Raw genomic sequence first — 10,377 nt, 5'->3', positions numbered from 1 at the left:
CCACAACTTTCTACTTGTTCTCTCTCGAACTATCTTCATCCCTAGAATTTGTTGTGCTGGGCCCAAGTCCTTCATATCAAATGACTTGGACAGATCTCCTTTCAACTTTGCTATCAACCCCTTGTCTTTTCCTACAATTAACATGTCATCCACATACAACAACAATATAATAAAGTTATTCTCAGAAAATCTTTTGAAGTATACACATGGATCAGAATAGGTCTTTAGGTATGTTTGACTTTTCATGAATGAATCAAACTTCATGTACCACTGCCTTGGTGCCTGCTTCAATCCATAAAGACTCTTATTCAATTTGCACACCATGTGTTTCTTTCCAGCTACTTCAAATCCTTCTGGTTGCTCCATATAAATCTCCTCTTCCAAATCTCCATGAAGAAATGCAGTTTTCACATCCAACTGCTCCACTTCAAGATCTAGGCTAGCTGCTAAGCTCAAAATTGTTCGAATAGAAGTCATTTTAACAACGGGGGAGAAAATTTCGTCAAAATCAATACCTTTCTTCTGTTCGAAGCCTTTAACCACCAATCGAGCTTTGTATCTGACCAGCTTGCCATCTCCATCTTTCTTGAGTTTAAAGACCCATTTGCATTTGAGTGGTCTTTTACCCTTTGGAAGTTCAACCAGCTTGTATGTGCCATTTTTCTGGAGAGATTCCATCTCTTCTTGCATAGCTTTCATCCACTGGTTCTTTTCTGGATGGGACAACACCTCCTTAAGACTTTCTGGCTCCCCCTCATCACTGATGAGGACATACTCTGTGGAAGGGTACCTGCGTGACTCTACCCTTGGCCTCTCTGATCTCCTCAGAGGTTGAGGTTGTTCTTCTCCCTGAGTGGGGTGCTCCACTTCCTCGACACCTTCATCAAGTTGCTCCCCCTGCTCAATAACCTCACCAGGTTGCTCCCCCTGCTCGGCAACCTCGTCGGTCGTACTTTCTGCACTTGTGGGATTGTTAGAAGTAGAAGGAATAGTAACAAAGTTAGGAATTATACCATTCTTCGCCTTTTCTGACATATCAGCAGCAGTTCCAACTTCACTTTCTCGGAAGACTACATCTCTACTTCTGATGACCTTCTTCTTTACAGGATCCCACAGTCTGTACCCGAACTCTTCATCTCCATATCCGATAAATATGCAGGGAATAGATTTATCATCCAGCTTTGTTCTCTGCTCTTTTGGTACATGTGCAAAAGCTCTGCAACCGAACACCTTCAGATGCGAGTAGGACACCTCCTTGTTGGTCCAGACTCTCTCTGGGATTTCAAACGCCAACGGAACTGATGGACTCCTATTGATCAGGTAACAGGCTGTCTGAACTGCTTCACCCCAGAATGACTTAGGCAGTTTAGCCATTCTGAGCATGCTTCTCACCTTCTCCACAATGGTGCGGTTCATCCTCTCGGCTACGCCATTGTGCTGTGGGGTTCCAGGAACTGTCTTTTCATGTCTGATCCCATGACTTGAACAATACTCTTCAAATTCCCTTGAAGTGTACTCACCTCCATTGTCACTTCGGAGACGCTTTAGCTTTCGACCCGTCTCCCTTTCTACTAGAGCATGAAACTTCTGGAAAACTTGAAACACCTGATCTTTGGTTTTCAAAATATAAACCCATAATTTTCGTGAAGCATCATCAATAAAAGTAACAAAATATTTGTTACCGCCCATTGATTCAATTTCCATTGGGCCGCAAACATCAGAATATACTAAATCAAGTATATTCAATTTTCTTTCAGACGATGTCTGAAATGAGACTCTATGCTGCTTACCAAATAAACAGTAGTCACAAGGTTTTACCGTTGTACCTTTGGCATAAGAAATGAGTGATTTCTTGGCAAGAATCTGCAATCCCTTCTCGCTCATATGACCCATTCTTTTGTGCCACAAATCTACAGAAATCTCATCTTGTGCCGCGTTCAATTCACCTTGGCATATTTCTGCATTTGTCCTGTACAACGTGCCACGAGCAACTCCCTTTGCAATCACCAATGATCCCTTAGTGAGTCTCCACTTTTGATTTGCAAAATAGCTCTCGTATCCATCTCGGTCTAAAGCAATTCCCGAGATCAAGTTCATCCGTAAATCAGGTACATGCCGCACATCCTTTAGAACCAATGTGCATCCGACATTTGTCTTGATACAAATGTCACCAATCCCCGCAATCTTTGAGTAACTTGTGTTACCCATTTTCACTGTGCCGAAATCACCTGCTACATATCTGCAAAAAAGATCTCTTACCGGTGTGGCATGGTGAGATGCCGCTGTGTCAACCACCCATTCCGACTCTGAACCTGACAGGTGCATGCATTCCTCTTCCTCATTTATAAAGAGGACAACATTATCATTATTTTGCACCATGGCGGCTGTGTTGTCGTCATTCTTCTGGCCACTGGTTTCACCTTTGCCCTTCCTTGGATTTGGGCAATCTCTTTTGAAGTGACCTGGTTGATTACAGTTGTAGCAATTTCTGACTCTTGATTTGGATCGGTTCTTTGACTTCCCACGAGCTCCGGATCTACCATAGTTGTTCGAACTCCTTTGATAACTCCTGCCTCTACCTTCTGTGATGAGAGCCTGTCCTTGATTTTCAGGCTTCTTTCTCATCTTCTCATTGAGTAGAAGAGCCGATGTGACATCTTTCAACTCAATAGTAGTCTTACCGTGCAGGATGGTTGTTGCCAAGTTATCGTACGAAGATGGCAACGAGTTCAATAGCAAGATGGCTTTATCTTCTTCCTCGATTTTCACTCCGAGGTTGGCAAGCTGTGTGATTAGTCCGTTAAACACATTTAAATGTGACAAAAAATTCGTACCTTCACTCATGTGTAGGGCGTATAACTGCTTCTTCAGGTACAATTTATTTGTCAGCGTTTTGGACATGTATAGGCTTTCCAACCTTGTCCAAATTCCTCGTGCAGTGTCTTCATCAATGATGTTATTTACCACATCATCTGATAAGTGCAACCTAATTGCACTAGCAGCTCTTTCATCCAAGTCAGCCCAATCCTCAGCTTTCATGGTATCAGGCTTTTTGGAATCAACATCTAGAACCTTGTGTAATCCTTGTTGGATGAGCAGATCTCTCATCCTTCTTTGCCATGTTGAGAAACCGTTATCTCCGTTGAATTTTGCTACCTCGTACTTTACTCCGGACATTTTTATTTTTCACCAAGTATAGTACTACCGACAGTGAATAGTATTTCAGTGAACGAGCAGAACCTGTGCTCTGATACCAGTTGTTGGGAATAAACCCCTTACCAAAATAATATTCACGGTAATAAAGCGGAATAATAATGTAGCACCGAGATACGGTAATTAACAAGAATAAAAGAGTAACAATGACACCAAAATTTTTACGTGGAAAACCCTTCTGAATAAGGGAAAAAACCACGACCCCGAGAGGAGCAACTGATATCACTATAGTAAGGAATTTTACAACTTTGTAGGTCGGAGGTAAATACTCCAAAGACCACTACAACACTCAAAAGAAATAACCCTCTTTTGATATTCCCACCTCACTACAATATCGCTCTCTCTCTATTTTCCTCACAGACTATTTTCTTATACCTTGTCTGTGAAACCTTACTCTTTCTTTCTCTCTTTGTTGGTGTGTAGAAATGAGAGTTGAAGCTCTCCTTTTATAGCCAAAGCTTCACCCTCTAAAGCCTACAATATTTGACAATTTACACACACTTTTCACAATTCAACAAAGTTGGCTACCAAACCAAAGAAATTCAACAAGGTTGGCTACCAAACCAAACTAATTCAACAAGGTTGGCTACCAACCAAACCAAGTCAACAAGGTTGGCTACCAAACCAAAGAAAACTCTTATTAGGCACATGCCTAATACTTCTTCAATGAGATGGACATCATCACTTTCATATTTTTGGCATTTACGTTTAGGTGCTATATGTCTTCCGGGAAATGAAAGAGTGCGTCGTTTCAAAGTTAAAGTATATACATGTAGTAATTAAAAGAGTCCGCGAAGTGTCTTTTAATAAATGGAAAACTACTAACTGTGAACCCAACTTGGCTTTCTTTTCGTTTTCCGGTGCCAATTCTTCAGTTTACTTCCTTTAGTCGCTGATTCAATTGTAAAGTCAAGCATCAATCCAGTCCATTTTGAAGGTAATTAACAATATTTTATTTCATTCATTGGTAATTATAGAATACATTCCATAGTTTATGTACTAGATTGTGTTGTAAATAATTGAAATAGGTCATTTTTAGGGGTAACAAATAGGCGGATTGGGCTGAATTTGGGTGGGTCAAGATGAATTAGGTCAATAAATGAGTCATTGCCCAACCTAGCCCAAAGTGTACTTGGGCTAAGATGGGCTGGATCAAGATGGGCTAAATAATGGGTCATAACCCAACCCGCCCAACTTAACCCATGTTTTAGAACCATGCTCATCTTGTATTAAAAAAACTTTTTACCTTAAAATGTGTAAGTCGTAAAAATTTTGTGGTTGGGTTGGGGGAGGGGGGTGGGTGATGCAGAAAAATGAAAAAAAAACGGAAAATAGAAAATTAAAAATAAAAAAATGTTAATATTTTTTTTTTGAAAATACAAAATTTTTTTTTTGGGGGGGGGGGGGGGAAAGGTAAAAAAAAAATTTTGAGGGGAGAGGGGATTTTGCAAGGGGTGGTGCAGAAAAAAAAACAGAAAATTGAAAATACAAAAAAAAGTAAAACATTTCTTTTTAAGGGGAGGGGGGCAAGGTGGGTAGATGGTGCAGAAAAACAAAAGAACATAAAATTAAAAATACAAAAAAAAAAGTAAAATTTTGGGGGGAGGCAGGGTGGGTGGATGGTGTAGAAAAACAAAAGAACATAAAATTAAAAATACAAAAAAAAGTAAAATTGGGGCAACTAAATAAATTTCTATATAAATTGGGTTGAGATACCTTTTATTTTGGGTGAGTTTCATGGATTGTATTTAGGCTGCTTAATGGGTCAGAATGGGCTATAAAATATAATGGGTTAATTTGGGCTCAGCCCAAATTGACCCATGAGCTAAAATATTTGTAACATAACCCATTAATCTCTGGGCGAGTTGCGCGGGTTAGATGGGTTTGGGCTCAAATTGCCACATCTAGTCATTTTATTGAGTTCAAATATACTTTGAAACTTAAGGGGTACAAGTCTCATCTTTTCGTATGACCGAAAAAAATAAAATAGTTTACTATATAGTACTTAATTACTTTTAATTTAGGATTAACACAATTAGTTTTGTTTCCTTCTTTTCTTAAAGTATATTTTGATAACTGACCTTTTCTTTCTAATGTTCTGCTTTAAGAATTAGCAAAATGCATGAGCAACTACTGTGAGGCAATAATTAAATTTTTTATTATAGCATTTATACAGGATTAGTTTTAGTTCATTTTCTTATTTTAAGTTTGTAACTAATATTTTCTCAACTTGAATGGTATGTAAATACTTTCTGATTTTTATTCTTTTACGTGTGTGTCATTTTCTTTTCTTTAATATAATGTTGCACTTGCTCAATAAAATAAGCATCTCAATAAATGCATGTTTAGAATAATACAGTTTTTAATTTTTAACTTTAAATTGAGTTTATAAACAAAAATTCAATTTACAAATAACTAATACATATATATAATTTTCTAATTTCTGATAGAAAATTAGCAATAATATGAAAATTAAAATATTAGTATATAACAAAATTAAAGGTTCGAGTTCACTCTCAAAGAGAGAGAGTGAGAGAGTATTTGACCACTCTTGTATTTTTGTCCCTCGAGAATATATTGATGATTTGATTCAAAATTTAATTTCATTTGCAATTATAGTTATTTGTGCAATATGCGTTTACAAGAAAGAATATAAGAGTTCGGGCTCTTGCTTTTCTCAATCATAATATTATATTCTCAATTTTATAGTTTGCTTATTTTCTAGAAATCTTTGTACCCTCCACGTGTATGATTTAAACTCAAAAGGTTTTAAAATATGTTGCAATGACAAGAGGCGGTAGTTTTTCCTAACGATTATTTGATCCTAATAAAAACATTTGTATTTCATTTATACGATTTCTTTTTCTTACATACAACTAATAAATTTAAATAATTTTATTTGTGTAATTAGTAGAGTAGCTTTAAAATAAAAATGGAATTTTAATTTTTCTGAATCTCCTTAAATCTTTCTTAATTATATAAATAATTTCCTTGGTAATGTATAATAAACTATATATAGCATTGCATAGAAGTATTTGCTCTAAATGAATAAATTTATGAACTAACATGTGAATTAACCCAATATATATATATATTGTTTAAAAGTGTTTTTTTCTATTAAAAAAAAGAATGATATAACTTTATTATTTAGTCTGTTGGTCTCTTTGTAAATTCACTAATATGTCGTGCGAAGCGTGAGTGATTCTACTAGTAATTTAACATTTATAGGAAACGTGCAGAGAACAAAGTTATATGAGAGAGAGGTTTAATTTTGACCTTTTTTCCTCCTGAACTACAAAGAAAAAATTTATTTTCATAAAGATATTATTTGCAAAGAACAAATTAAGATGAGAAAGAGAAAATTTATTCTCTTAATTGTTTCAAAATACTTTATTAATATCCTATTGTGGACTGTGGAGATTACATATACTTAATTAATAAAAATATAAATTTAAGTTGCATACACTAAGCCGGTGATAAATACTATTTGTATAGTTCAACTTGTGGTCTAAGGTTATTTATTTTACTTTTTTTTTTTTACTTTTGAAAGAGAAATAAAACAACAACAAAAAGAATTAGCTAGCAACCAAACTAGGAAAATACTAGTACGCACAAGCGCATGCCATTCAAAATAAGACTCCATATTAAAGGCTTAATTGGCTAAACAATTAGCTATTGTATTAGCCTCCATGTATTGGCACGTACTTTCACTTTTCGTTGGTAGTAGGTTTTTATGACCAATCGTTATTTTCTTTCATTGTTGATGTCACACCTCCTTTTTCCGTACCCGAGGGGGTACAAGGGAGTTTTTTCCAATTAAAGGACAATCGAAACGGGATTGGTTTATTTATTTCAGAGTCACCACTTGGGAGATTTAGGGTGTCCCAAGTCACCAATTTTAATCCCGAATCGAGGAAAAGAATGACTCTATATTACAGTCTGCGTACCAGAAATCCGGATAAGGAATTATGTTAACCCGGGAGAAGGTGTTAGGCATTCCCGAGTTCCGTGGTTCTAGCACGGTCGCTCAACTGTTATATTTGGCTTATTTATCTGATTTTAAATACAATATGAACTTATGTGCAAATTTTATCTTTCAACCGCTTTTATCATTTACTGTTATTTTTATCAAGAATTGCAACGTTATAAAAATGTATCTCGAACCACGTTACAATCAATGTACCCGTGGTCGTCGACACACTTTGACTCCGTTGAGATTTGGATTTGGGTCACATCAATGTGCACCCGAGTTTAAGGAAATTAAATTATTAAAGGCGCGCCTAAAGCGACTAGCGTATTTATTTTGGGTAGGACCGTGGAATTTTACTAAACGGTCCATCCCGAAGTCTAAACAATTTTTAAAGCAAATATTTACTGAGGGCCCCGCAATTTGTATTTTATTTGGCGAGGCTCATCTCATTCTTATTTTTTAAAAATGAATTTGCAACGTCATGGACACGCATCTCGAACCACGTCACAATCAATGTACCCATGATTGGAAACACATTTCGACTCCGTTGAGAATTGGATTTGGGTCACATAAATGTGCACCCGAGTTTAAGAAGGTAAGATTTATTAAGGCGCGTCCTAAAGAGTCTAACGTATTGTTATTTTAGGAAGAGGCCGTGAAGGTTCATTAAACGGCCAAATCCAAAGTCTAGTCAATGGTTATGTATTTTATTGAGGGCCCCGGCGGTTTGTGATTTATTTGGCGAGGCTCGTCTCATTTTTATTTTAAAAGGATAAACCTATAGCGACTACATTTTTCTATTAAGTTCGTCTCTAAAATAAAAGAAAAATCTCCTAATTATTTACATGCTGAAAAATGCAACTTTTTAGTTATTAAGTTACGGCTAATGTGAACGGAAAATTGCGATCGCGTTTGTACAAGGAAAAACTGCTTTCATTCCACATTTTATTATTTGCTAGAACATGAGATAAATACACAATAATATCAAAACAGATTAACTATTCTTCGATTAATGTAAACTAACATTATTAGATGAAGAAAGTATACATATGCAACCTCATTATTCATTAATTAATCGGCTACATTTTTATACAAAGAGAGGAAAATTAATATTCAAACACAGATCCGAACAAAAGAATTCAACAGGAACAGGAGCCTGATTAATATTTCATTTTTCGCTTCAAGCCAAGAGTGTACAAATGTGTACCTGGAAACAGCAGTACAAGAACAAAAGAAGTAGGAGTCAGCAACAGTAGGTTCAGCAACACCGCAAAACCAGTAACAACCAGTAGAATGACCCAGTAACAGATTGAAAACTCAGCAGTGCAAAAGTACAATCGCAGTCAAAGAAGAAGAGAGAAAAGATACGAGATGCAGTAGTTTCTGACTTTTGAATAACACTCGAAGAAAATCAAACAGAATTGTTCGAGTGAAAGTTCAAATTGTCTTTCTCTTTTACTATCACAAACTCTCTCAACTATCAAAGTATGTCAACTCTCCAAGTCTCTCTTAATAATATTCAAGTTCTAAAAACTCTCTTCTTTTTTTCTCTCAAAAAAAATCCTCCCCCTTTCATGTCAAGAATGACTCTATATATAGCAAGACAAGTCTTCCATTCCAACCCCAAAATTATTCCCCCCAATGGCATGCTTTGTCCCACTACCTAATGTTTTCTTTATTTTAAATTTTGTTCCCCATGCCTACATTAAATAAATACCACATTCTCAACCTATTACAATATGTCCCCCATGCCTACATTAAACAAGTACAAGATTCCTCCCCATTATGTTTTGTCTTGTCCCCTATTATATTAAACAAGTACATCAAAAACCCCACCCCATTATATTTGTTCCCCATGCTTTAACATAAAGAATCAAAATAATGTTTAATTACCAAATTACCCCTCTGACATTATTGCAATTACCATTCTACCCCCGAATGCAATGCAATTTACCAAAACTACCCCCTCAGCTCTAAACAAACAATTAATCATAACTCAACCAAAATATAGTCAAGATGACCAATTTCTCAACAATCTTCAACAACAATTATATGAACACGATGAACAACACAACTCAAAATTAATGGAATGAATTAACCATATCGGGAACCAATCCTGGTTAATTTAGACCATGAATGTATGAGCAAGAACACAACAATACGAACAACAAAACACATGATTCAAACTAAATTAACAAATCAAAGACAAACATAAACTCCACATTAAATCACTGGATTTAAACATGAACTTCAAACAAAGATGAACATGAATTAAATCTATTTTTAGCAACAAACATGACGGATTCTAACGATTCAAACAACATTAATATTTTCTGGAAAATACATAGCACATGAGACAAATTGAAGAGATAATTAATTAAATTCCAATTTGAATCTAACAAACATTAAACTAACAAATATTCATTTAAACAAACATGAAATAAACATGAAAAATAACTAATTAACTTCCATTTGAAATCTGAAAATTAATTCAACAAAACACATAAACATGAACAAAACAAAAGATCAAATATCTAACCATAGATATGAACAAAACAAACATTTTACCGATTTTAGATTCGAAAATATCAAAACAAAATACAGACAAAAATAAACTCGAAAATCTACTAACCGAATCGAACAATCATACATACGAACTATTTCGGTGACCCTCGACCAAAGCTCAACCAAACGACAACGAACCCGAACCTAAGAAGTTGACGCCGAAGCCACAGCCACAGCTGATGCGGCAGAAGTGATGAAACGGAAGCAGCTGGGGGGGTGCGTCGGGTTCGCCTGCAGCTGAAAGCAGAAGAGACAGCTACGGAACAACTCGGCCATGGCGAGCTCGAGCTTTGAAGAAGATGAAGTGCAAGCAGCAACGTGGCAGCAACCAACGGCGAAGAACTCCACAGCAGCAGCCCGCAACACGTTTGGAACGGGAAGACGAAGCAGCAGCTGCTGAAACAATGGTGTTTGCCGGAGCAGCTGTGGAGGGTCGTTTGAGCAGTGACGACGTCGGGGTAGTGACAGCGTCCATGGCGGACTGTCTGGGCCATCACTGGTCGTCGACTGTTATGGCATGGATGGTGGTTGACGACGAGGGTGAGGGCAGCCATGGACGTCGAGCTCGAACTTGAGCTTGACGTCGAACGACGAAGAAGACGAAGTGACGACGCAGACGAACTGTTTGT

The sequence above is a fragment of the Nicotiana sylvestris genome, chromosome 7, assembly GCF_000393655.2.
Source record: "Nicotiana sylvestris chromosome 7, ASM39365v2, whole genome shotgun sequence".
Lineage (NCBI taxonomy): Eukaryota > Viridiplantae > Streptophyta > Magnoliopsida > Solanales > Solanaceae > Nicotiana > Nicotiana sylvestris.
Note: the sequence above shows the minus strand (reverse complement) of the source record.